General features: G+C 34.6%; 1 pseudogene; it reads right to left on the bottom strand.

Moving 5' to 3' along the window:
• Nucleotides 1-10,408: 10,408 nt before the first annotated feature.
• On the bottom strand, nt 10,409-16,742 carry LOC140849619 (UDP-glucuronosyltransferase 2B31-like; annotated as a pseudogene).
• Nucleotides 16,743-22,493: the final 5,751 nt, after the last annotated feature.

Raw genomic sequence — 22,493 nt, 5'->3', positions numbered from 1 at the left:
AAGTTCTTACATGGTGAACGAATTCTTACATAGTGAATAAATTCTTACATGGTGAACAGTACAAGGGCATTCATCACAGAAACATTCGGTTTTGATCACGCATTATGAACTATAAACAATCAGGTCAAATATGAATATTCGTTTGATTTTTATACTTGATTTATATGTTGATCCCACATTTCTCCCTTTATTATTATTATTATTTTTATTTTTAATAAAATGCTGAAGTGGTAGGTAGATGCAAGATAAAGGTAGAAAACATAGTTTAGTGCTGTAAGAGGGCAAATGTAGATGATCAAGTGTGTGCCTATGGACTAAGTATTAATCCGAGCTAGACAAGGGCAGCAAAACATCCATGGATGCAGAAGATTTCTCTCAAAGCAGGGGGGATGAGGTTCTGAGCCTCACCTCTGTTGATCCCCAATTTCTCACCTGATGGCCCCCCTGTGACTGTGCCTGTCTTAGGTTGTTCCTCCCTTGAGGAATCTTACCCGTCTCTGGCTAACCAGTCATCTTCCGGGGCCATACAGGGAAATGTAAAGTTGGTAAGTGAGAGAGAAGCCATATTGTTTGAAAAGGTTAGCTTTTTACTTCTTTGCAGATTTGTGCCCTGTGGCTTCTATGGCCAGCACTTGTCTCGAGGTATCTTTACCACCTGGAGGAATTATGATACTCGGTAAATTCGATATGAGGCACGAATTCTATTTAAGGGTTGTAATTAGGAAGGAAGAAGAAAAGCTATAGAGGTAGCATATGGAAGAAAACATGGGAGGATTGATTATTTCTTTGACATATCTTCTTGTAGAGTACCTTAAGTATGTATAGGTTTTAAACTACTAACTAATTTGCACACACATATTAACATAATAGGAATACGGTGACATAAACAAAGCAAATCTATAATTACCATCCATCTCCAGTGAAGCCAAGAAAACCATTTAGGCACCCTAGGCATTTGTGAAAATTTGTCTATGATATGATGGATATTGTCCTACTGTACTTGAACAGTCTGAGAAAAATCAGACAAATTAAAGCAGCCCATTTCTGGGATCTGTTCACATCCCATATGTTCTTTTAACCGTAGATAGTCTATAGTCATAAGATTTTGGAGTGCTACAACTTGCACCCCTCCCAACTCCTGGTTGAGTTCCAACAGTACAGATCTGGTCAAATTTGTTGTCTCACTGTATGCACATGCCAGCCTAGACATCTCCCTCCTCATTCCAATGGCAAGTCCAGGAAATGGTGGGGTGGACGCAGCCACAACCGCAGCATCGCCCGGATCCCTGTGGAGGCTTTTTGATGATCTTCCCCCGGCACGAGTCCTTCAGAGAGTGCTGATGCCGGAAGCTCCTCCTCATATCGTATCTTAGTTCATTTTCTGGGTATCCAAGCTAGGCCTTGATCTTCTGCATAGAAACAAACAGACCCTTTGCCCACACTTTGACATGCCCTCTATACCACTGTGCAGAACTCATTGGAGGTCAGCACACAGGGACTGCCTTTTTTTTTTCTTTTTATTAAGAGAAAGGAATATTATCAGAAAAGAGTACCTCCATAGCTGATCATCTGACACCCTTTAAGTGATCAACATTGAGGATATTTAAAGCATGCGTTGTAGATCACAGATTTTTATACACCTGAAACTTCATTAAAATGTTTCTCAGATCTCAGAATAGGAAATACATAAGTCTGCTGGAGAGATAAATGAAAATTGGTGTGGTACTTATGACTTGAAAAATAATACGAGATTGCAGGTGGACAAGTTGAAAGAGAATATTTCAGATATAAGAAATGTGCAGAGAAAAAAGATGATGTATTATGACATATTCTCTTAAAGAAACAGTGAAGCCACTGAGTCTTCCAGTGTCAAAGCAGCTGGAAATGTGCCAGTGATGGCTCTGGAATCAGAGGAAGGAAAGGCTACACTTTAATCTGAAATGTGTTATCACTTCATGAAGATTAAGGATATTTTCCTATAGAAAATGGAGAATCATGAATAGTAAAGGAGGCTTTTATTTTTCATGGCCCTAAATTCCCACAAAGAAGGGGAAAGGATAGACACAATGTGGAAGAACTAGGAGTCAGAGATCCAAATAACTATTGAAAAATTCTCTGAAAGAAATAATTACACCTGAAATAAAGGTAGTGTGTTTCTGGCCATAAAGAGACAGTATAATTAATGAGACTGTATAATAAAATGACAACTGTTATCACTTACCTTTTCCCCCTAGGACTGGAAAATAAATATAAGTAAGTTAAGGGTTTTTTTTGAGTTTTTCAATAATTAATGCTCAATAAGTTTGTTCTCTGGTGAACTATTATCACTGGCTGGAGTTACTCTTATTTCAGTGTTTGTTTTCATTTCTTACCGAGCAGGTCATTCTGGGGAATCCACTTATACAGTCGAGTATTCCGCCCTAAGGTTTCTGGTGTTTTACCATCAAATCTCCATAGAACCTGTTAGGGTAAAGAAAATAACTATATTCTATAAGGCAAACATTTGAAGTTATAGCATGTGAGAATTCTAAAGAAATTATGGGATAATCTAGTTAAATCTTTTTCATAGATACACAATGATAAGGACAAGAGAGATTAAATTTGAAAACTACCTAACACTGGTATAATAAGAATACCCACATTTTGCATTCTTATTTTATATTCAATCAGATTATACATGCAGTCATGATGTTTCATGCATAGAGGTTAGGCAACTGAGATTATCAATGACAAATCAAACTATTTAAGACATTTTTAGGTAGTCATTACAATTGTAGTGCAAAAAATACACATTTATATTGTTTTATCTTTTTATTATAATTGCTCTTATCTTCTAATATAGCATTAATATTTTTTAGTGTAACATACAGAAAAGAGTTCACTTACATCCATTTGTTCCATAAGTTATTTTACTAGTTTTATGTTTTTTGATTTACAGAAAGGCTACTTTATGGAATCTAATTATTGTGAGAAATAAACAATTCTGTTTATTAATACTTAATTCACATAGATAATTTCTCCTTAGTAAGTGCATTTAACTTCTTCTAGATTATTAATTTTTAGGCACTACTTGCAAGAAAAATTTAAAGAGGTGATTATTTACATGAATCCAGAGTATCATTACTATTTCCAGGTGTGGAAATTATTCAGATGTAGAGAGAAGAGCGTGTCAGTACTTCATATGTAACAGTACAATGGTCACAAAAAATCCAAAGTTGTGATGATGGCAAAGTTCATTCAACCGAGTGCTCACACCTCAGTCATGTACCACAAAGCACTGACAATGCTGAGTAATCTGGGACCTACAGCCAAGCGATTGCCATGCCCTGCACCAAAATAGATTCTGTTTGTGGAGTTCCCCAGTGATCCTCATAAACTGAATTACAATTTACAGTCATAATACATATTTGCTATATGAATGTTCATGTAACTTGAGATGCTCAGCAGGAAATAAGCAGAGGTGATAAGGAAAAGCAGTTTCAGTTAGGATAATAAAAAATAGGTCACAAATACCCCAATAGAGCAGGTACAGTCTATACATCAGAAAACAATAAACTACTGTGTTTTATGGAGAGGGGACATTTGAAACTTTCCCATGTTAAGCTTGCTTCTGGTTGGCTCCTTCATATATTCTCTTCTTCCTCGAATGGAGGAGTTGTTATTTGATAGGTTAAAGCAGAGTCCTTTCCAGGGCCACACATCATTAAGCATGGGGTCACCTTGAGGGTGGACCTACTTCCCTCCTCATTTACCTTCTCCCTTCCCTCTGTATAGGGCCGAGTCCATCAGGACATGTCAGTTTTCCTCTCCTAAATCAGAGTGGCTGGATGGTTACCTAATGCAGCTTGGTGAGCCCTGGCCATCCTTTCCTGAATAGGACCCTGAAAAGCACACTGAACAGGCCTATTCCAAAATTTAGGGGAAATAAGAGAGGCCGCGATGACCTGGCAAACCTAAACTGCATGGCGCCTTTCAGACTTTATCATTTTGTGCTTAATGTCACTGCTAAGATTTAACACCTTTCTGGGTACATCTGTAGTGTCCACACAACCCTCAGGAATCCTGTAGGGGAACGAGGCAAGTGACAGGATAGAATTTGGTGGTATCTGTACCAGCCTACAATACCATTCATAGAAGCAAAACCTCACATTGAAACTCTGAAATATGTATTTTTGGTGATCATAATAATGCCAATGTTATTGTCAAAAACACCCTCAGCACTACTTTAGCACCTGTCACAAATATATCAGTTTGACCTCATACCTGACATTAACTGGAGCTATCATAAGGTTGAGGTGGCATGCAGGAAATTTCTGTAAGCAGGCCCTTTACAGAGTTTAGCAGATTCATTAGGTAATTGCACACTATTAAGGCCCATTATCTAACCTTTTGTGGAATCTGGGAAAGGGCTGACGCAATCACATTGGCTCTTCTGACATGTTGCTGACCATTGACCCCAGAGTAAACACCCCAATACTGTTTTCCCTTGAGCTCTGGACAAACTGTTCCATTTCCTATGGAGAAAGCATTGGTTCTGTCACAAAAGAACAACAGCATAGCAAACACTATTGAAGGGAATGCTAGAAACAACTAAAGGGAGAAATCTATTGTAATCAGGAATTATTGTGTAGTGCCTGCATTTTCAATTCTGGCAGAATACATATGACGTAACACTTACCATGCTCACTATTCCTAAGTATACGGTTCAGTAATGTGTGCATTGACATTGTTGGGGAACTAATGTCCAGAACTTTTTCATCTTGCAAAACTAGAACTCTATATCATTATATAAAAATCTCCCATATTTCCCTTCACCATCCCTAGCAACTGTCATTCTAGTCTCTATTTCTATGTATTTGAGCAGTGTAGTACCTCATGTAAGTAGAATCATGCAGATTTATCTTTTTGTGAGTGGCCCATTTCCCACAGTATGATGTCCTCAAGCTTTTTCATGTGGAATCATGGAATTTCCTTTACTTTATGGCTGAGCAAAATCTCATTGTGTATAAATACCACATTTTTCTTACTGAACCATCTGTCAATGGACACTTGGGTTGCTTTCACTTCTTGGCTCCTGTGAATAGTGCTCTATAAAATGGGTGTGCTAATATCTCATGCATATCTTGATTTTAATTATTTCAGGTGTATATCAAGATATGGAATTGCTGCTGGACTAAATGGTAATTCTAATTTTAATTTTTTTGAGAAAGCTCACTTATGTACTTATGTTTTCAGTACTGTTTTTCTTTTTTTTTTTAATGGACCTAACCTTTCAATACCTTTGGAAAGATGTATATTATATGAGGTTAATTTCCATTATTATGTATATTTTTGCAAGGGTGTATGTGCATGTATAAGTAAGAATGAAATAGATGTAGCACACAGTATTGGGTTGGTAATATTATTAGACAGTATTATACCAAGACTCTTCATTTATAATATTACTAATTGCTAATACAGACTGTTGGAAGGAGGCTATGCAGCAGGATCTTGTTTATTCCAGGCAGGTTTTTTGGTTAATATTTTAGTTTGGCCATTAGTATTTTATTTCCCTATGAGCACTAAGTATTATGATTAGGATGACTTAATATAGTTTTCTTTTAGTTATATCATTCAAACCTATACTTCATTAGGATTTCCCAAACACTTCCCCTAAATCATTTAATAGCTAGAGGTTAAGAACTACTGATATTAAGGAGTCTGGTATAGTTTTCCAATTTCCAAAAAATAGCCTAAAAGTCCTATTTGTAATACATTTACATGTGTGTGTGTGTATATAGTTACATATTTGAGTGACAGTATTTCCAGGTTTGTTATATATGACTTCTTTTACAGTGAAATCATTGTAAAATTGATATCCCACTAGAATGTGCTATTCACTGCACAGTGCTTCACACTGCAACTCTTAAATATATATATTTTGTGATCACAATGTTAATGCCAGAGTTATTTTCTGTCATAAACACCCTCTCTACCACGTTAGCACCTGCCATGCATTTTTCAGTTTGAACTCACACCTGAGATAAATTGGAGCTATCGTAATGGTTGAGGAGTCAGACAGGAAATTTCTATCAAAAGTTAAAGATGAGAAAATCTTGAAAACAGGAGAGAGAAGCAACTTGGTATGTACAAGGGAACCACCATAAAACTATCAGAAGATTTTTCAGCAGAAACCTTTCAGCCTAAATGAGACTGGCATGATAGATTCGAAGTACTAGAAGAAAAAATTGCCAATGAAGAATGCTCTGCCCAGAAAAGTTGGCTTTCATAATTGAAAGTGAAAGAAAGAGGACCCCAGTTAAGCAAAAGCTGAAGGAGTTCATCCACACAGTCTCACAAGAAATGTTAAAAGTAGTTCTTCAAGCTGCAATGAAAAGATATTAGTTAGTAACAGGAAAATTATGAAAGTGTGAACCTCACTGTAAAGTAAATATATAGTTAAATTCAGAAAATGTAATGGTGGTGGGTAAATCATTTATAACTCTACAATTAAGGTTAAAAGACAAAAATATTAGAAAATAACTATAATAAATTTTTAATGGATATGAGTAAAAGTATAAATTTTAACACCAAAATCATAAAATGTGTATGGAGTAGAGTAAAAATGCAGAGTTTTAGTATGCCTTCAAAAATTAGTCATTATCAGCTTAAATAGACTATTATAAATAGAAGATGTTTTATGTAAGCCTCATGACAACTATAGAGCAAGAAACTATAGTAGATACACAAAAGATAAAGAGAAAGGAACTTAGATGTACCACTACAAAACTCATCAAATCACAAAGGAAGAGAGCAAGAGAAGATGGAAAAAGAAATTACAAAACAACAGGAAAAGACTGAACAAAATGACAATAGTAAGCACATAATTATAATGACTACTTTAAATTTGAATGGCCTAATCATCTAATTAAAATACAGAGTGACTGAATAGCTCAAAAAAATGGAGTCAACTATGTGCTGCCTCATTTCAATGCTAACACACACAGAGTGAAAGTGAAGGAAAGGGAAAATATATTTCATTAAAATGGAAGCCAAAATAAATTAGGACTAACTATACTTATATCAGTGTGAGAATGGTCACAAAAGACAAAGAAATTAATATAGAGTGATAAAAGGGTCAATCTAATGAGGTATTACATTTGCAAATATTTACATGCCTAAAACCAGAGCACCTAAATATAAAGCAAATAGTAACAAACCTGAAGAGAGAGAGATAGCAATACAATCCTGGTAGGGGACTCAATGCCCCACTTTCAACAAAAGATAGATCATCCAGACAGAAAATCCACATGGAAGCATTAGTCTTTAGCTACATTAGAGCAGAGGGACTTGATAGATATTTACAGAACATTCTATCTAAACACATCAGAATACCCATTCTTCTCAAGCACACATGGAACATTCTTAAGGATAGATCATAAGTTAGTTCACAAGTCTTAGTAAATTTAAGAGTGTTGGAATCATACCAAGTATCTTTTCTGATCACAATAATGTAAAACTAGAAATAAATTACAACAAGGAAACCGGAAAATTGCAAATATGTGGAGACAAAACAACGTACTACTGAACAACCAGTTGGTCAAAAAATAAAAGGAAATAAAAAATATCTTGAGTCAGATGAAAATGCAAATACAACATAACAAAACTTATGGGATGTGGCAAAAGCAATTCTAAGAGCAATGTTTATAGTGGTAAATACTTACAATAAGAAAAGAGAAAGATATGAAATAAATAACTTAACTTTACATTCAAGAAACTAGAAAGAGAACAACAAATTAAGCCCAAAGTTAGAAGGAAGGAAATAACAAATATCACAAATGAAGTAGAGACTAAAAATACAATAGAAAATATCCCTGGAACTAAGTGCACTTATTTTGAAAAGATAAACATAATAGACAAATCTTCAGCTAGACATACTAAGAAACAAAGAGACAGGACTCAAACAAATAAAATTTCAAATTAGAGATATCACAACTGGTACCACACAAATACAAAGAATAAGAGACTAATAAGAATGACAACAAATTTGACAACCTATCAAAATGGATAAATTCTTAGAAATATACAACTTACAAAGACTCAATCATAAAAAAATAGAAAATCTGAGCAGAGTATTACTAGTAAGGTGACTTGAGTCAGTAACAAAAAATCTTCCAACAAAGAAAATTCCAGAGCCAGATAGCTTCATGTTGAATTCAACCAAATACGTAAATAAGAATTAGTACCAATCCCTTTCAAAAAGGTTCTTCAAAAAATAAAAGAGGATTAAAAGATTGTACACCCTGACTAAGTGGGATTTATTTATTTCAGGGATCCAAGGTTGGTTCAGGACCCATATATCAATAAATGTGATACACCATATTAATGGAATGAAGGATAAAAATCACATCATCATCTCAATAGAGGCAAAAAAAAAAAAAAGCATTTGACAACGTTTGACATCCACTCAAGATGAAAACTCTAAACAACCTGTCTTTAGAGGAAACCTACCTCATCACAATATAGTCCATATATGACCAGCCCACAACCAACAACATAATCAATGGTAAGAAGCTGAAAGCTGTTCTTCTAAGATGGAGAACAAGAGAAGGATGCCCACTATTGCCACTTTTATTCAACATACAACTGGGAGCCCAAGCCAGAGCAATTAGGTAATAAAAAGAAATTAAAGGCATCAAAATTGGAAAGGAACAAGTAAAATGGTCTCTATTTACAAACAACATGATATTATATATTTAAAACCCTAAAGACTTCACTAAACTCTGTTAGAATTAATAAAAACAAATTCAGTAAAGTTCCAGGATACAAAATCAATATACAAAATTCCATTGAATATGTATACACTAACAATAAGTTAATCAGAAAGGAAAATATCCTTTCTGGCAATGAAAGCTAAATTAATAGGTGGGATTATCTCAAGCTAAAACTTTCTGCACAGAAAAGGATATTTTGAAAAAAAAAGACAACCTACAAAAGGGAGACAATATTTGGAAATCATATATCTGATATAGGGTTGATAGTCAAAATATATAAAAAGCCCATAAAAATAACATCAAATAATACAGTTGAAAAATACACAAAGGAACTGAATAGACATTTTCCAAAGAAGACATACAATGGATAACAGGTACATGAAATGGGGCTTAACATACCTAATCATAAGGGAAATGAAAATCAAAACCTCAGAGATATTACTTTTGTTAGAATGCCTATCATCAAAAAGAAAAGAGATAACAAATTTGGTGAAGATGTGGAGAAAGGGAACTCCAGTGCACTATTGGTGGGAAGGTAAATTGGTGCAGCAACTATGGAAAACAGTATGGAGGTACCTCGAAAAATTAAAATAAAAACTATCCTATTATCCAGTAATCCTAGGTCTGGGTATCCAAAGGAAATGAAACAGGATATAGAAGAGATATATGCATTCCCGTATTTATTGAAACATTATCAAAACAGACAAAATATGCCTAATAACAACCTAAATGTCTGTAAATGGATTAGTGGATGAAAGAAATGTGATACACATGCACACACATACACACACACACACACACACACACACACACACACTCAAATACTATTGAGCCATGAGAAAGAAAGAAATCACGGCATTGGTGACAACACGGATGAACCTTGAAGGCGTTATGTTAAGTGAAGTAAGCCAGACCAAGGCAAATATTGCTTACTATTACTTATATGTGTAATCCTTACAAAAAAAGTCAGACTCAGAAAAAGAGAAGAAAAGTGGTTGCTTGGGACTGGAGGCTAAAGGAAATAAGAGGTTGATCGAAGATCACAAGTTTTCATCTACAATGTGAATAAGGTCTGAGGATACAATGTATAACCTGGTGAGTACAGTTGACAACACTGTACTGTATAATTGAAATTTGCTTGGGGTAAAACTTAGTTCTCACACATAAAAAAGATAAATATGTGAGGTGATAGATGTGTTCATTAGCTACATGAAGGGAATCTCTTCACAGTGTGTAGGTACATCAAATCACCATGATGTACACTTTATATATATTACAATTTTATATGTCAATAATACTTTAATAAAGCTGGAAAAAAAAACAATAGATTGATTCATTAGATTGAATAGAACATTTACTAATTTTACCTCAAGCTTTAGATCTGTGGTAATTACCACATATAGCTAAACATACTGTCATCAAACTCAAACTAGATTAACTCTTGAATAGGATCTTAGTTTTCTCTTGCTGTCAAATAAACATGATTAAGAGACCATAAAATAATTTGATAAAGGATGCTTGCTTTTAAATTATGTCTTAAAGATACAATGTCAATTTAAAACATGAGATTACTGCATTCCTCCATGAGGAACATCATCTTATATGCTAACAGAATCGTTTGCAATTTTATACTATGGCAGTTTTCAGATATAAGTGGTCAAAATTATTTGTTATTTATTAAATATTCAGAATTTATGGTCCTTATCATATATGCAGTGTACATTTTCTCTGTGCTCATTTTGTTAGTCAGCTATGATGTTGAAAACCATGTTCCCCAAGAGAGCTTTACAGAGATTTTGTCCACATATGATGTATAGTAGAAATTACCTGATTTAATAGGCTAAGCAATTCCTTTAATGCTGTAAGATACCAGACCCTGGAATCTCAAATGAGGAATTGTTTAAATGCTGAAATGACAGCAAAGAAATGTTAGGTTTGATTGCAATATTGTTGGGACACATATTCATATTGTTAAGGAGTGGTCTTTCTTTTAAGTCAGAATACTGGTGAAATAAATGCCTCAAAGCAAATACAACAAAACAAAAAAGGAATCAGGTACCTTAGGCAGAGGTTTAGCTGGTTTGCAGTGGAGGCCTCCAACATACTTAAAATTGGGTAAGATTGGGTGAGGATAGTCAAAGTCCCAATACGTTCTAATGAGCAACATATCAGCTTTCCCCATTAACTCATAAAGTGTAGTTGGTCTTCCTGAAAGGAAAAAAATAAAAGGTAGAGGAGATGAGAACAATGTAATATGAATATACTAGGGAATTTTAAGAAAGTAGTTTGGAAAAATGTAGTAAAAAATGTTTAAAAATATCTGTGGTTTCACCTAACATCATACTTAATGGTAAAGAGCCAAAATCTTTTCCTCTAAGATCAGAAACAAGGTAAGGGTGCCCCATTCCCACAACTTTAATTCAACATAGCCTTGGAGGTTCTACCCATAGTAATTAGATAAGAAAAGAAATAAAAGGCATACATACTGGTAAGGAAAAAGTACAATTGTCATTATTTGTAGAGGACATGATATTATAAATAGAAAACCCTAAAGACTCCACCAAAAAACTACTAGAATTAATAAATATTCAGTAAAGTCTCAGAATACAAAAGCAATGAACAGAAATCTTTTTTGTTTCTATATACAAATAATGAACTAATTGAAAGAGAAGTTGAGAAATCAGTCCCTTTTTCAATTACATCAAAAATAATAAAATAACTTAATTAAAAAAAATTCAATCCAGGAGATGAAAATGTGTACCCTAAAAACTATGACACTGATGAAATAAATTAAAGGCACAAATAAATGGAAAGTTATTCCATTCTCATGTATAGGAAGAATTACTATGATTAAAATAGACATACTTCCCTAAGCAATCTACAGATTCTGTGCAATTCCTATCAAAATACCAAAGGCATTTGTCACAGAACTAGAGCAGATAATCCTAAAATTTGTATGGAACCAAAAAAGACCCCTGATAGGCAAAGACTGAGAAAGAATTGTAGGTATCATATGCCCTGCTTTCAAATAATACTTCAAAGCCACAATAACCAAAACAATATTATGCTGTCACAAGAACAGATACATAGACCAGTGGAAAAGAATGGGAGCTCAGAAATAAAGCCACACCTATATGGTCATTTAATATATGACAAAGGAGGCAAGAATATTACCGTGGGGATAAGATAGTTTTTTCAATAAATGGTATTGGAAAAACTGGGAGACTACATGCAAAAGCATGAAACTGGATTACAGTCTTACATCATACACAAATAGAAACTCTAAATAGATTAAAGACCTATATGTAAGACATGAAACCATAAACGTCCTAGAAGAAAACATAGGCAGTAAATTCTTGGACATCAGCACTAGTAATGTTTTTCTGGCTATATCTTCCCAGGCAAGGAAAACAAAAGCAAAAATAAACACGTGAGACTACATCAAATTAAAAAGTGTCTATACAGCAAAGGAAACCATCAACAAAATGAAAAGGCAACCTACTGTATGGGAAAATATATTTTCACATGATATATCCAATAGGGGGTTAATATCCAAAATATATACAGAACTAATACAACTCAACACCAAAAAAACAAATAATCTAGTTAGAAAATGGGCAGAGGACCTGAATAGATATTTACCTAAAGAAGAAACACAGATGGCTGACAGACAAATGAAATAATGCTCATTACATGTATCACCAAGGAAATGCAAATCAAAACCAAAATGAGATGTCACCTCACACCAGTCAGAATGGTTCATATCAGCAAGGCAAGAAACAAGGAGTGTTGGCAAGGATGTGGATGAAAGGGAACCTCATTCACTTCAGGTGGATTTGCAACGTGTTGCAAGCACTATAGAAAGCAGTATGACATTTCCTCATAAAACTAAAAATAGAAATGCCAAGCAATTCCACTTCTGGAAATTTATCTGAAGAAAACAAAATCTCTAATCCCTAGAACTACTATGTTCATTCTAAAAAATGGATGCAACCTATATGTCCATCGATAGATGAATGGATAAAAAGATGTGGCACACATACACAACACAATATTACTCAGCTACAAAAAATAACATATTTGTGCCATTCGCAGCAACATGGATGACCTAGAGTGTATTATGTTAGGTGAAATAAGTCAAAGACAAATACCCTATGATTTCACTTACATGTGTAATATGAAAAACCAAAACAAATGTACACATAAGCAAAACAGAAACAGACTTACAGTCACAGAGAACAGAGTGGTGGTTGCCATAGGGGAGAGTGGTAGGGGAATGTGTGAAATATGTGAAGGGGAAAAATTAGTGAGAATTTTTGATATATTGCTCTGGGCAATGGTTACCTGAGTGTATTCATCAAGCTGTGTACTAAGGTCTGTGCATTGTATTATATATACTTAATATAAAAAATATATAAATAAAATAAGACAGAGCATGGTTTGATAATACACATATATATTATAGAAATATATATAAGATATGTTTTATAATATATATATGTATATATATATATATACACACACACACACAAGACAAAGTTTAAGGCACTTTCATCACAAATAGCACATCAGTACATTCACAGTCATAAGCGGTTATTGAGTCTATGCCACTATAGAATTAAACAGGCATTTATTTATAAGTTACAAAACTAACACATGCAAATTTAAACAATTTCATCTCCCAAGTCAATTAACCCCATCACACCCATGGAAACACCTTTCCCTAGAGTACTCAGTCTAGTTTCTACAGTTTAGCAAGCTATTTTCTTGATCATAGGTTTTCCAAGAAAACAAGTTTTTTCCAAGAAAAGTCTGGCTCACTTCTTTGTGCCTATGGCTGCACTGGTTCATGTTAGGAGCTTAATAATATTTGTGTATTAAATAAAAATATTTGCAAATAAAATGTTGAAAAGGTATGGAAATAGATATGATCTTAATTTTGCCTTCACCTTAATTTTGGTTCATTTTTTATTTAATGGAGGGACAGTTTTCAAAACATATAGACTAATAATGTATATGTCCACCTTTTGACAAGATTTTAGGCCTTTAAAACATGATTTGTAGGTATTTGTGAATTAATGCATAATAATTAGAAACCTCAAATTATAGATTCTGGAGTCTGGAGTACAGTTATTATATCTATTGTCAAAGAATCCTGCTAATATGGCAAAACAGTTTAATCTTTAAATAAAAAAATTGAAGAAGAACAAGTGAAAGAATATTTTCAATGCTCTGCAATAGTGGTGCTAGCAATATATAACTCCTCAATCTACATGTCTACTTTGATCAAGATTGTTAGTGAAATCTCTAGTGCCTTTTCTTAAAGATGGAAAAAAGTATAGTGAAATGTATATGTCAGATAGGCACAGTACAGAGGATTTTTAGGACAGTGAAACTACTCTGTATGATATAATAGTGGTGGATACATGTCATTATAAATTTGTGGAAACCCATAGAATGTACAACACCAAGAATGAGCTCTAATGTAAACTATGCACTTCAGAGGCTAATGTGTCAGTGTAGATCCAACAGTTGTAACAATAGTCCCCTCTGGTGGGAGATGTTGATAACTGGGGATTCTATGCATGTGTTGGGGCAGGAGATATATGGGAAATCTGTACTCAATACTGCTGTGAACTCAAAACTGCTCAAAAAATAAAGTATATGATGGCTAATAATTTTGACCCCATTTTTAATAAAGGGATAATCAAATACCAAGATAAATTTAAAAAATGAAAAAATAAAGAATATTACAAACAAAGAATGGATATATAATTGCTTCAAGAAATTCTCAGTGCTTTGATTTGTGGGTTTTGACTTCCTGGAATGTCCTGTGCTAATAATGGACCCCAAGGTTCATACCTAACCTATGGTATAAGCCTTCCCATAATATTTGTGAGATTGAAATATCATTTTAAATATAAAAGCCAAATTTTTCTGACTCTGTATTTATACAAACTTACTTTCCATGTCCCTAGGAAAGATGGGACTTTGTATTACCTACTAAAAAATACGACTTACTGATTGTTTTGCTCTAAAACTGATTCCACCTCTTCTCATTAAATATTTGGAACCGAAAGTCAAAATAAAGCACATACATCATATTTTTCACTCTCTCTATGAATGTCATTTTATCACTTAATTCTGACAAAACAACAGGTACATAGGATGGAGGGAAAGAAAGGCTTCCACTGTACTTTTCAAATTCATAGCCAGGAGAGAAGTGGGCATGTACACTAAAGGTGTGTTAAGTAGCTGAGCCAGTAGCTCACCACAGGGTCCAATGGCATCTGCAAGAATGACATCAAACCTTGATTTCTTGCAGCCTCGTCATAAGTTTTCTGTTCAAAACTGCATCTCTACAGAGCTTTTCAATGCAATCACTATAAATAAATGCAATTTCTTGCAGTAGTGAGAAATATGTCCAAAATGTATCTTTTGGAAAATCATATGTCCATCTTCTGATATTGTGCCTAAATAAATCCTCTAATCAGACTTGGTTAAAGATGTAGGATAAATCTCAAATTTAATAGCAGGTGATTTGGTGGAATCAACAAGAATGGAGGCTGAAGATGCCAGAACAACCACTTCATGGCCTCTCTGGGCAAGTTCATCCAGCATTGCCTTTATGTTGATCCAGTGGCTGTATTCTGTGGGCCACACCAGCACCTTTCCACAGTTCCCAGAGCTGAAGTAACAAGCCAGCTGTAGCAGCAGAGGAACTGAAATCCATTTCATAGACATCCTGGTGGAGAACAATGTCTCTCTTCAAATTTCTGTCCCCTTGTAGCATTGCTGGTGCTTCTATCAGGGAGAAATCAGTCAGGAAGTTTATATATAACTCCTCCTCCTCCAAGTAAATATATTATATGAACAGAGCATTTGGATGGCAAGTGGAAAAAGCAAAAAGAGGTAGATGATCTTGCTTGTACATGGATGTAATTCATGTTTGTGTTACTATTATAATAGCCATCATCAAGCTAAGAGTCAATGACCTTGAATATGAAGTGGTCTGTCTTATGTATCTTAGAGGTGTTTTAAGAATGGTGGCAAGTGAAATGTGACTGTGTCTGTTTTCTCCTTAAATCAAGAACTAGAAATAAATATGATACAACAGAATCAGAATTTCTTGGAAATGATGGTTCAAGAGATATTTGTTTTGTTTATAAAAACTTTAATGACATGTAATTCACAAACAGTAAAATTGCCAACATTAAAGTGTACAATTCAGTAGTTCACAGTAGCTTCACAGAATTGTGCAACCATCATGGCAATCAATTTTAGAGCACTTTCATGACTCCCAAAGGAAACTTTTACCCTGTGGATGGCAATCCCTTTTTCTGCATCTCCAGCCCTAGGTAACTTTTAATCTACTTTCTGTCTTAGAGTGTTGCCTAAACTGAACATATCATATAAATGAAGTTATACATTGTATGCTTTTTTGTAACTGGCTACTTTATTTAGCAAAGGGTATTATTTAAACATTTTTTCTGGCATTATTGCTATATAATTGATACATTAAGCATTTTAAGGTTAACAATGTGATGATTATTTTCACTTACATATTGTGAAATTATTATACAGTATGATTAGTTGACAACCATTATGTCACCTACTTAACATTTTTTGTGATGAATTTTAAGATCTATTCAATTATCAACATTCTAGTAAAACATAAAGTATTTTTAACTATAGTCACCATGGTGTACATCAGATCACTAGAACGTACTCATCTTGAAAGTGAATATTTGTGCCCTATCAATACCTTCATCCATTTCTTCCACTGTCTCAGCTCTAGCAATCACCAATCTACTCTGTTTTTATGAGTTTTTTTAATTCCACCATAATTGAGATTATACAGTGTTTTGTCCTTCTCTACCTGACTTCTTTCCTGAGCATAATGCCATCGATGTCCAACTATATTGTCATAAATCCAAGAAGTCCTTCCTTTTTTGACAATAATATTGCATCATATATATAATTTTATTGGAAAGGTAAATTCTTTCTATAACTTATTCACTCAGAGTTTTCATATGAAAGGACTTTGAATTTTGTAAAGTGCTTCTTTCTGAATCTATTAAGATGATCATATGATTTTTCTTTTGATCCTTCATTCTGTTAATTGTGTGTGATTTGTGAATATTGAACCATGTTTTTTATCCCAGGGATGAATTCTCCTTGATCTTGATGTGTGACCCTTTTAATATGTTCTCTGTCTTTTGTACTTAGCACAGCTGGAGGTTTTTCAGTTTTTTATATCTTTACAAAAACCAACTTAGTTTACTTTATCTTCCCTATCATCTTTCTTGTTGCTTTTTATTTCATTCCTGCTCTAATCTTTATTGTTTCTTTCCTCCTCCTAACATCTGGCTTTGTTTGTTGTTTCTTTCTTAGTTCATTGAAGAGTAAGGTTAGGTTGTTATTTGAAATCTTTCCTTTTTCTTAATGTAGGCATTTATTTTTACAAACTTCCCTCTTAAATTGATTTTGCTGCATTCCATAAATTTTGGTATATTGTATTTCCAGTTGCATTTGACTCATGATATTTTTTGATATCTCTTTTCATTTGTTCTTTCACTAGTTGTTTGTCAGGGTGTTATTTAATTTATACATGTATGTCAGGTTTTCAATTTTCTTTTTCTAATTGATTTCTAGTTCCATACGATTGAGGCTAGAAATGCATGATTTGATTTCAATATTCTTAAACTTGTTAAGACTTGTTTTATGATTTAACATATAATCTATCCCACAGAATGTGCATTCTGTGCAAAGAATGTGCATTCTGCTACTGTTGGATGGAATATTTTGTATGTCTGTTAGGTCCATTTGGTCCAAAGCATAGCTCTAGTCCATTATTTTCTTTTTGATTTTCCTGTCTGAATAATCTATGCATTGTTGAAAGTAGGGTATTGAAGACACCTTCTGTTTTTTCATGCAGTGTATTTTTGCACTGAGATATGTTAATAAGTGTTTAATATAATTAGGTGTTCCAATATTGGATGCATACATATTTTGTTTATCCTCTTAATGAACTGACCACATTTTTATTATATAATGACATTTATGTCTTTTTACATTTTTTGACTAAAGTCTATTTCGTATGAAGTAAATAGAGCTACCTCTGCCCTCTTTTTGTTTCCATTTTCATGGAATATTTTTTCTATCTTTTTACTTTCAGCCTATGAGTCTTAACATCTTAAGTAAAGCTCTATCTGATAAAGTATAGTTGGCTTTTGTGTTCTTCTATATGGACAGTCTCTGTTAACTGGAAAATTTCAAACAGCTGTATTTAGAATAATTGTTGCTAAGTAAGGATTTATTACTGCCATGTTACTGATGGTCTTCTGGTTTTTTTTGTAGTTTCTTCTGTTCCTGCTTTGTGAATTGGTGATGTTTTTAGCAGGATGTATATATGTTTTCTTTTTGAGAGGGCGTCTCTCATATTTATTGATCATTTGGTTGTTAACAACAATAAAATTCTGTATAGGGGACTTAATGCACAATCATTAATCAACCCCATGCCTAATTCTCAACAGTCTCGAATCTTTTGAAGCATAACGAACAAGTTTTTACATGGTGAACAAGTTCTTACATAGTGAATAAGTTCTTACATGGTGAACAGTGCAAGGGCAGTCATCACAGAAACTTTTGGTTTTGATCACGCAGCATGAACTATAAACAATCAGGTCAATTACGATTATTCGTTTGATTTTTATACTTGATTTATATGTGAATCCCACATTTCTCCCTTATTATTATTATTATTATTTTTTTAATAAAATGCTGAAGTGGTAGGTAGATGCAAGATAAAGGTAGAAAACATAGTTTAGTACTGTAAGAGGGCAAATATACATGATCAGGTCTGTGCCTATAGACTAAGTATTAATCCAAGCTAGACAAGGGCAACAAAACATCCACAGATGCAGAAGATTTCTCTCAAAACAGGGGGGGGGGGTTGAGGTTCTAAGCCTCACCTCTGTTGATCCCCAATTTCTCACCTGATGGCCCCCCTGTGACTGTGCCTGTCTTAGGTTGTTCCTCCCTTGAGGAATCTTACCGCCTCTGGCTAACCAGTCATCTTCTGGGGCCATACAGGGAAATGTAAAGTTGGTAAGTGAGAGAGAAGCCATGTTGTTTGAAAAGGTTAGCTTTTTACTTCTTTGCAGATTTATGCCCTGTGGCTTCTATGCCCAGCATTTGTCTTGAGGTATCTTTACCACTTGGAAGAATCATGATACTAGGTAATTTCGATATGAGCACGAATTCTACTTAAGGGTTGTAATTAGGAAGGAAGAAGAAAAGCTATAGAAGTAGCAGACGGAAGAAGACATGGGAAGACTGATTATTTCTTTGACATATCTTCTTGTAGAGTAACATAAGCATGTATAGGTTTTAAACTACTAATTAAATTGCACACACACATGAACATAATAGGAATACAGCTACATAACCAAAGCAGACCTACAATTACCAGCCATCTGCAGTGAAACCAAAAAACCAGTTAGGCACCCGAGGCATTTGTGAAAACTTATCAATGATATGATGGATATTGTCTAACTGAATTTGAATAGTTTGAGAAAAATCAGACAAGTTAAAACAACACATTCCTGGGAACTGTTCACATCCCATATGTTCTTTTAACAGTAGATAGTCTATAGTCGCAAGATTTTGGAGCGCTGCAACTGCAACTTCTCCTAATTTTTTGTTGGGTTCTGACAGTATAGATCCAGTCAAATTTGTTGTTTTACTATGCACAGGCCAGCTTAGATATCTCCTTCTTCATTCCAATGGCAAGTACAGGAACCAGTGGGATGAATGCAGCTACAACTGCAACAGCGCCAGGATCTTTGTCGAATTTTTGGAAGATCATCTTCTGGAATGACTCTTCCAGAGAATGTTGATGTTGGAAGTTCTTCTTCATATCATATCTTAATTCGTTTTCTGGATAGCCAAATTAGGCTTTGATCCTCTGTATAAACACAAACAAACCCTTTGCCCACCCTTTGATATACCCCTTATAACATTGTGAAGAACTTATTGGAGATCACCACACAAGAACTGCTTTTTTTTAAAGAGAAAGGGATATTATCAGAAAAATGTATTTCCATAGGTGATCATCTGACACCACTTAAATGATCAAAATTAAGGATATTTAAGGCATGCATTAATCGTTGATTTACAGTTAGTTTTATCCTATCAGGGAGTAATCCCCCTATTCTTTCTTTTTTTTTTTGTTATCATTAATCTATAATTACATGAAGAATATTATGTTTACTAGGCTCTCCCCTATACCAACTCCCCCCCACAAACCCCTTTACAGTCACTGTCCATCAGCACAGCAAAATGTTGTAGAATCACTACTTGTCTTCTCTGTGTTGTACAGCCCTCCCCTTTTTCATACCCCTCCATTATGCATGCTAATCATAATACCCCCTTTCTTCTTCCCCCCCTTATCCCTCCCTACCCACCCATCCTCCCCAGTCCCTTTTCCTTTGGTACCTGTTAGTCCATTCTTGGGATCTGTGATTCTGCTGTTGTTTTGTTCCTTCAGTTTCTCCTTTGTTCTTATACTCCACAGATGAGTGAAATCATTTGGTATTTCACTTTCTCCGCTTGGCTTATTTCACTGAGCATAATACCCTCTAGCTCCATCCATGTTGTTGCAAATGGTAGGATTTGTTTTCTTCTTATGGCTGAATAATATTCCATTGTGTATATGTACCACATCTTCTTTATCCATTCATCTACTGATGGACACTTAGGTTGCTTCCAATTCTTGGCTATTGTAAATAGTGCTGCAATAAACATAGGGGTGCATCTGTCTTTTTCAAACTTGAGTGCTGCATTCTTAGGGTAAATTCCTAGGAGTGAAATTCCTGGGTCAAATGGTAAGTCTATTTTGAGCATTTTGAGGAACCTCCATACTGCTTTCCACAATGGTTGATCTAATTTACTTTCCCACCAGCAGTGTAGGAGGGTTCCCCTTTCTCCACAACCTCGCTAACATTTGTTGTTGTTTGTCTTTTGGATGGTAGCCATCCTTACTGGTGTGAAGTGATATGTCATTGTGGTTTTAATTTGCATTTGTCTGATAATTAGCAATGTGGAGCATCTTTTCATGTGTCTGTTGGACATCTGTATTTCTTTTTTGTAGAACTGTCTGTTCAGTTCCTTTGCCCATTTTTTAATTGGATTATTTGTTTTTTGTTTGTTGAGGTGGGTGAACTCTTTATATATTTTGGATGTCAAGCCTTTGTCGGATCTGTCATTTCAAATATACTCTCCCATACTGTAGGGTACCTTTTTGTTCTATTGATGGTGTCTTTTGCTGTACAGAAGCTTTTCAGCTTAATATAGTCCCACTTGTTCATTTTTGCTGTTGTTTTCCTTGCCTAGGGAGATATGTTCAAGGAGAGGTCACTCATGTTTATGTCTAAGAGGTTTTTGCCTATGTTTTTTTCTAAGAGTTTTATGGTTTCATGACTTACATTCAGGTCTTTGATCCATTTTCAATTTACTTTTGTGTATGGGGTTAGACAATGGTCCAGTTTCATTCTCCTACATGTAGCTGTCCAGTTTTGCCAGCACCATCTACTGAAGAGACTGTCATTTCCCCATTGTATGTCCATGGCTCCTTTATCAAATATTAATTGACCATATATGTTTGGGTTAATGTCTGGAGTCTCTAATCTGTTCCACTGGCCTGTGGCTCTGTTCTTGTGCCAGTGCCAAATTATCTTGATTACTATGGCTTGGTAGTAGAGCTTGAAGTTGGGGAGTGAGATCCCCCCAATTTTATTATTCTTTCTCAGGATTTCTTTGACAATTCGGGGTCTTTGGTGTTTCCATATGAATTTTTGAACTATTTGTTCCAGTTCGTTGAAGAATGTTGCTGGTAATATGATAGGGATTGCATCAAATCTGTATATTGCTTTGGGCAGGATGGCCATTTTGACAATATTAATTCTTCCTAGACACGAGCATGGGATGAGTTTCCATTTGTTAGTGTCCCTTTTAATTTCTCTTAAGAGTGACTTGTAGTTTTCAGGGTATAGGTCTTTCACTTCTTTGGTTAGGTTGATTCCTAGGTATTTTATTCTTTTTTGATGCAATTGTGAATGGAGTTGTTTTCCTGATTTCTCTTTCTATTGGTTCATTGTTAGTATATAGGAAAGCTACATATTTCTGTGTGTTAATTTTGTATCCTGCAACTTTGCTGTATTCTGCTATCAGTTCTAGTAGTTTTGGAGTGGAGTCTTTGGGGTTTTTTATGTACAATATCATGTCATCTGCAAATAGTGACAGTTTAACTTCTTATTTACCAATCTGGATTCCTTATATTTCTTTGTTTTGTCTAATTGCTGTGTCTAGGACCTCCAGTACTATGTTAAATAACAGTGGGGAGAGTGGGCATCCCTGTCTTGTTCCCGATCACAGAGGAAAAGCTTTCAGCTTCTTGCTGTTCAGTATAATGTTGGCTGTGGGTTTATCATATATGGCCTTAATTATGTTGAGGTACTTGCCCTCTATACTCATTTTGCTGAGAGTTTTATCATGAATGGATGTTGAATTTTGCCAAATGCTTTTTCAGCATCTAGGAAATAATCATGTGGTTTTTGTCTTTCTTTTTGTTGATGTGGTGGATGATGTTGATGAATTTTCGAATGTTGTACCATCCTTGCATCCCTGGGATGAATCCCACTTGGTCATGGTGTATGATCCTTTTGATATATTTCTGAA

Source organism: Manis javanica, chromosome 5, assembly GCF_040802235.1.
Source record: "Manis javanica isolate MJ-LG chromosome 5, MJ_LKY, whole genome shotgun sequence".
NCBI lineage: Eukaryota > Metazoa > Chordata > Mammalia > Pholidota > Manidae > Manis > Manis javanica.
This window is presented reverse-complemented; position numbering and strand designations above follow the sequence as displayed.